Here is a 7,944-nt window from a genome sequence, read left to right as displayed (position 1 = left end):
TCTATCGATGTATGCAATATATACATAGATATATGTATGTATGAATGCATACATACATACATACATGTATACATGTATATATCTTGTATGCATGGATATGCATGTATGCATGGATATGCATGTATGCATGCATACATGCATGCATCCACCTGTGCATCCATGAATGCATACATCCATGCATGCATCTTTGTATACATGCATACATACATGTATACATGTATGTATGGATGTATATATATGCATGCATACATATATACATGTATGTATGGATGTATATATATGCATGCATACATATATGTGTATGGATGCATACATACATGCATGCATGGATGCATACATCCATACATGTATGTATGTATATAGATGCATACATATATATGTATGCATGCATGCATCCATACATATATCTATGTATGTATGCAATGTATATATAGATATATGGATGTATGGATGCATGCATGCATGCATGCATCCATACACACACACACAGAGATATATATATATGCATCCATTGCATATGCATACATATGCATGCATGCATACATATGCATGCATGCATACATACATATATATATTTATGTATACATGCATGCATGCATAGATATATCTATGTATGTATGCAATGCATGCATAGATATATGTATGTATGGATGCATGACTGCATATGTATTTATGTATACATGTATGCATGCATCCATCCATACATACATGTATCTATCCATGCATGCATACATGAATGCATGTATGTATGCATGGATGCATGCATACATACATACATGTATATATTTTGTATATATACATGTATGTATGCATAGATGCATGCATACATACATACATGTATACATGTATATATTTTATATGTATGCATGCATGCATACATATATAGATGCATGCATGTACGTATGATTTCATGCATATGCATGCATCTATACATACATGTATCTATCCAAGCATGAATACATGCATTCACGTAGGTATGCATGGATGCATGCATACATACATACATGTATACATGTATATATCTTATATGTATGCATATGTATGTATGACTCAATGCATATGCATGTATGACTCCATGCACATGCATGCATCCATACATTGATGCATGCATGTACATATGACTTCATGCATATGCATGCATTAATACATACATGTATCTATTCAAGCATGCATACATGCATGCATGTATGTATGCATGTATGCCTGCATACATACATACATGTATACATGTATATATCTTGTATGTATGCATATGTGTGTATGCCTCCATGCATATCCATGCATCCATCCATACATATATTTATCTATCCAAGCATGCATAAATGCATGCATATATGTATGCATGGATGCATGCATACATACATACATTTATAAATGTATATATCTTTTATGTATGCATATGCATGTATGCATGGATACATACATAGATGCATGCATGTATGTATGCATTCATGCATATGCATGCATGCATTTGCATACATCCATGCATGCACCTATGCATGGATCAATGCATACATACATCCATGCCTCTATCCATGCATGCATAGATGCATGCATGCATCTACATCCATGCATGCATGTATCTACATCCATCCATGCATGCATGCATGCATGCATCTACATCCATGAATAGATGCATATATACATAGATGCATGCAGGTATTTAAGCATCCATGCATATGCAGGCATGGATGGATAATGTATGCATCTATGCATGTGTCTATGTCATTTATAGATGCATGCATGTATTTATGCATCCATGCATATGCATGCATGTATTTATGCATCCATGCATATGCATGCATCTATGCATTCTTGGATGCATCCATCCATGCATGTATCTATGTCATAAATAGATACATGTATGTATGGATGCATGCATATGCATGGATGCATATCTACATGCATGGATCTATGTATGTATGCATGTATACATAGATGCATGCATGGATGCATGGATAGATGCATGCATACATGCATATGCATACATACAAGATATATACATGTATACATGTATGTATGTATGTATGTATATATCTTGTATGTATGCATCCATGCATACATACATGCATGCATGGATAGATACATGTATCTATGGATGGATCCATGCATACATGTATGTATACATAGATACATGTATGTATGGATGCATGCATGCATGCATCCATACAACTATGAGGTCATGCATCCATACATACATATATATATGTATACATTACATAGATACATAGATATATCTATGCATGCATGCATCCATATGTGTGTGTGTGTGTGTGTGTGTGTGTGCGCGCGCGCATATCTATGCATATGCAATGTATATGTAGATATATATATATGTATGTATGCATGCATGCATATCTATGTATGTATACAATGTAAACATAGATATATGTATGTATGGATGCAGGCATGCATACATAGATATATATGTATGCATCTATATACATATATACATGTATGGATATATGCATACATGCATGCATAGATATATCTATGTATGTATGCAATAAATACATAGATACATGTATATATCTATGTATGCAATATGTATGAATACATGCATGTGTGTGTGTCAATACATACATACATACGTGCATACATAGATGTATGTATCTATACATACATACACATCCATACATACATGTATGCATACATACATAAATGTATATATGATCTATGCATGCATGTCTGTGTGTGTATCAATACATACATACATACATACATGTACGTACGTACGTATGTGTATGTATGTATGCATGCATGTATGGATGCATGCTTTGCATACATACATATACGTATGTATGATGCATGCATACATACATATATGTATGCAATATACATACGCACATGTATGTATGTGTATGTATGTATGCATGCATGTATGGATGCATGCATGCATACATACATATATGTATGCAATATACATACACACATGTATGTATGTATGTGTATGTATGTATGCATGCATGTATGGATGCATGCATGCATACATACCTATACATATACATATACATACATATACATGTACATATACATATACATATACATATCCATGCATACATACATATACATATATATATATACATATACATATATGTATGCATATTCATGCATACATACATATATGTATGCAAATGCATGCATACATATACATATATGTATATACATATATATGCATGCATGCATGTATACATACATAGATGTATCTAAATGCATGCATACATATAGATATACATATATACATCTATATGTATGCATGCATGTCTACATACATAGATACATGTATGAACGGATGCATCCATCCATACATGCATGCATACATGTATACATACATTTATACATATATCTGTGTATCGTGCATGCATGTGTACATAGATATATATATGTATGCATGCATGCATGCATATCTATGTATGTATGCAATATATACATAGATATATGTATGTATGAATGCATACACACATAAATACATGTATACACTTATATATCTTGTATGTATGCATATGCATGTATGCCTGCATCCATGCATGCATCTATGTATACATGCATGCATGCATCTATGTATACATGTATGTATGTATGTATGTATATATTGCATACATACATAGATATATTGCATACATACATAGATATATCTATGTATACATGCATAAATCCATAGATATATCTATGTATGTATGCAATGTATATAGAGATATATACATACATATATCTATGTATACATTTCATATGCATAGATATGCATGAATGCATACATAAATATATATCTATGTATACATGCATGCATGAATAGATATATCTATGTATGTATGCAATGTATACATAGATATATGTATGTATGGATGCATGCATGCATGCATACAATTATGCATACATTGCATCCATACATAGATATATCTATGTATCTATATATACTTACGTGTATCTATGTATGTATACATGTATGCATGTATCTATGCATGTATATATCTATGTATCTATGTATACATACATACATGTATCTATGCATAAATACATGTATGCATGCATCTATCCATACATGCATTTATGTATTCATGGATGCATACATGCATGCATGGATGCAAACATACATACATACATGTATATATCTTGTATACATGCATGCATGCATCCGTGCATACATGCATACATGTATCTATGTCTGTATGCATAGATGCATGCATCCAATCATGAATACATGTATCTATCCATGCATGTATGGATATATACATGTATGTATGCATGGATGCATGCATCTATGCATACATACATAGATACATGTATCCATAGATAGATACATAGATGCATGCATCCATGCATACATACATGCATGCATGTATATATCTTGTATGGATGCATATGCATGTATGCGTGCATCTGCATCCATGCATGCATACGTACAAGATATATATATGTATACATGTATAAATGTATGTATGCATCCATGTATGTCCATGCATGCATATGCATGGATGCATACATACATGCACGCATCTATGTATGTATCCATGTATGCATAGATATGCATACATACATTCATATATATATCTATGTATACATGCATGCATGCATAGATATATCTATGTATGTATGCAATGTATACATAGATATATATATATATATATGGATGCATGACTGCATATATGTATAGATGCAAGCATGCATGCATCCATCCATAAATAAATGTATCTATGCATGCAATCATACATGCAAGCATGTATACCTTTATATATCTTGTATGTATGCATATGCATGCATGCATGCATCTATCCATGCATGCATCTATAGATATATTTATGTATGTATGCAATGTATACATAGATATATGTATGTATGGATGCATCCATATGCATGCATGGATGCATCCATATGCATGCATGCATGCATCCATACACACATATATATATGCATCCATTGCATATGCATAGATATACATGCATGCATACATACATACATATATCTATGTATACATGCATGCATGCATAGATATATCTATGTATGTATGCAATGTATACATAGATATATGTATGTATGGATGCATGACTACATATATGTATTTATGTATACATGTATGCACACATCCATCCATACATACATGTATATATCCAGGCATGCATACATGCATGCATGTATGGATGCATGGATGCATGCATACATACATACATGTATATATTTTGTATATATACATATATGTATGCATATGCATGTATGCATGCATCTATCCATACATGCATACATGTATGCAGGTATGTATGCATGGATGCATGCATACATACATACATGTATACACGTATATGTTTTGTATGTATGCATATGCATGTATGCATGTATGCATGCATGTATCTATGCATACATGCATACACACATAGATTCATGCATGTACGTATGACTTCATGCATATGCATGCATCCATTCATACATGTATCTATCCAAGCATGCATACATGCATGCATGTATGTATGCATGGATGCATGCATGCATGCATACATACATACATGTATACATGAATATATCTTGTATGTATGCATATGTATGTATGACTCCATGCATATGCATGCATCTATACATTAATGCATGCATGTACGTATGACTTCATGCATATGCACGCATCCATACATATATGTATCTATCCAAGCATGCATACATACAGACATGTATACATGTATATATCTTGTATGTATGCATATGTATGCATGCATCCATACATACATGTATCTATGTATGTATACATGTATGCATCCATCCATCCATACGTACATGTATCTATCCAAGCAGACATAAATGCATGCATGTATGTATTCATGGATGCATGCATACATACATACATGTATAAATGTATATATCTTGTATGTATGCATGCATCTATCCATGCATACATGCATACATACATAGATGCATGCATGTATGTATGCATCCATGTATTTGCATACATCCATGCATTCCCCTATACATGCATGGATGCATACATCCATGCATGCATACATACATACATGTATATATACATGTATGTATGTATGCATGCATACATACATCCATATATCTATCCATGCATGCATAGATGCATGTATGCATCTACATCCATGCATGCATGCGTCGACATCCATGCATACATGCATATATACATAGATGCATGTAAGTATTTAAGCATCCATGTATATGCATGCATGGATGGATAATGTATGCATCTATGCATGCATCTATGTCATACATAGATGCATGCATGTATTTATGCATCCATCCATACATGTATCTATGTCATAAATAGATACATGTATGTATGGATGCATGCATATGCATGGATGCATACATATATGCATGCATCTATGTATGTATGCATTTATGCATAGATGCGTCCATGCATGCATGCATAGATGCATGCATACATGCATATGCATACATAAAAGATATATACATGTATACATATATGTATGTATGTATGAATCCATGCATAAATGCATGCATGGATAGATACATGTATGTATGGATGGATACATGCATACATGTATGTATACATAGATACATGTATGTATAGATGCATGCATGCATGCATACATACATATAAATGTATGCATCTATATACATATGTACATGTATGGATATATGCATGCATGCATGTATGTATGCATCCATATATATATATGTATGCATCCATATACATACATACATACATACATGTATACATGTATGTATGCAAGTATACATAGATGTAAGGATGGATGTATACATCCATGCATGCATAGATGCATATGCATACATATAAGATATATACGTGTATACATGTATCTATGTATGTATGTATGCATCCATACTTACATATATCTAAGTATATATTGCATACATACATAGATATGCATGCATGCATGCATACATATATATAACTATGTATGTATGCAATGTATACATAGATATATGTATATATCTATGTATGCAATATGTATGTATACATTCATGTGTGTGTGTCAATACATACATACATGCATGCATACATAGATGTATGTATCTATACATACATACACATCCATACATACATGTATGCATATATACATAAACATATGTATGATGCATGCATGCATGCATGTATACATACATAGATACATGTATGTACGGATTCATGCATTCATACATGTATACATACATATTGCATACATAGATATATACATATATCTATGTATACATTGCATAAATACATAGATATATCTATGCATGCATGCATGTATACATAGATATATGTATGTATGCATGTGTGCATATTTATGGATGTATGCAATATATACATAGATATATGTATATATGAATGCATACATACATACATACATGTATACATGTATGTATCTTGTATGCATGGATATGCATGAATGCATGCATCTATGCATCCATGGATGCATACATCCATGCATGCATCTATGTATACATGCATACATACATATATGTGTATGGATGCATACATCCATACATGTATGTATGTATATAGATGCATACATATATATGTATGCATGCATGCATCCATACATACATATATCTATGTATGTATGCAATGTATACATAGATATATGGATGTATAGATGCATGCATGCATGCATCCATACACACATATATATATGCATCCATTGCATATGCATAGATATGCATGCATGCATACATACATATATATATCTATGTATTCATGCATGCATGCATAGATATATCTCTATATGTTTGCAATGTATACATAGATATATGTATGTATGAATGCATGACTGCATATATGTATTTATGTATACATGTATGCATGCATCCATCCATACATACATGTATCTATCCATGCATGCATACATACATACATGTATACATGTATATATCTTGTATATATACATGTATGTATGCATGGATGCATGCATACATACATACATGTATACATGTATATGTTTTATATGTATGCATATGCATGTATGCATGAATGCATAT

The sequence above is a fragment of the Cupressus sempervirens genome, chromosome 7 (assembly GCF_028749045.1).
Source record: "Cupressus sempervirens isolate cs-2001-9-10 chromosome 7, ASM2874904v1, whole genome shotgun sequence".
NCBI lineage: Eukaryota > Viridiplantae > Streptophyta > Pinopsida > Cupressales > Cupressaceae > Cupressus > Cupressus sempervirens.
Note: the sequence above shows the minus strand (reverse complement) of the source record.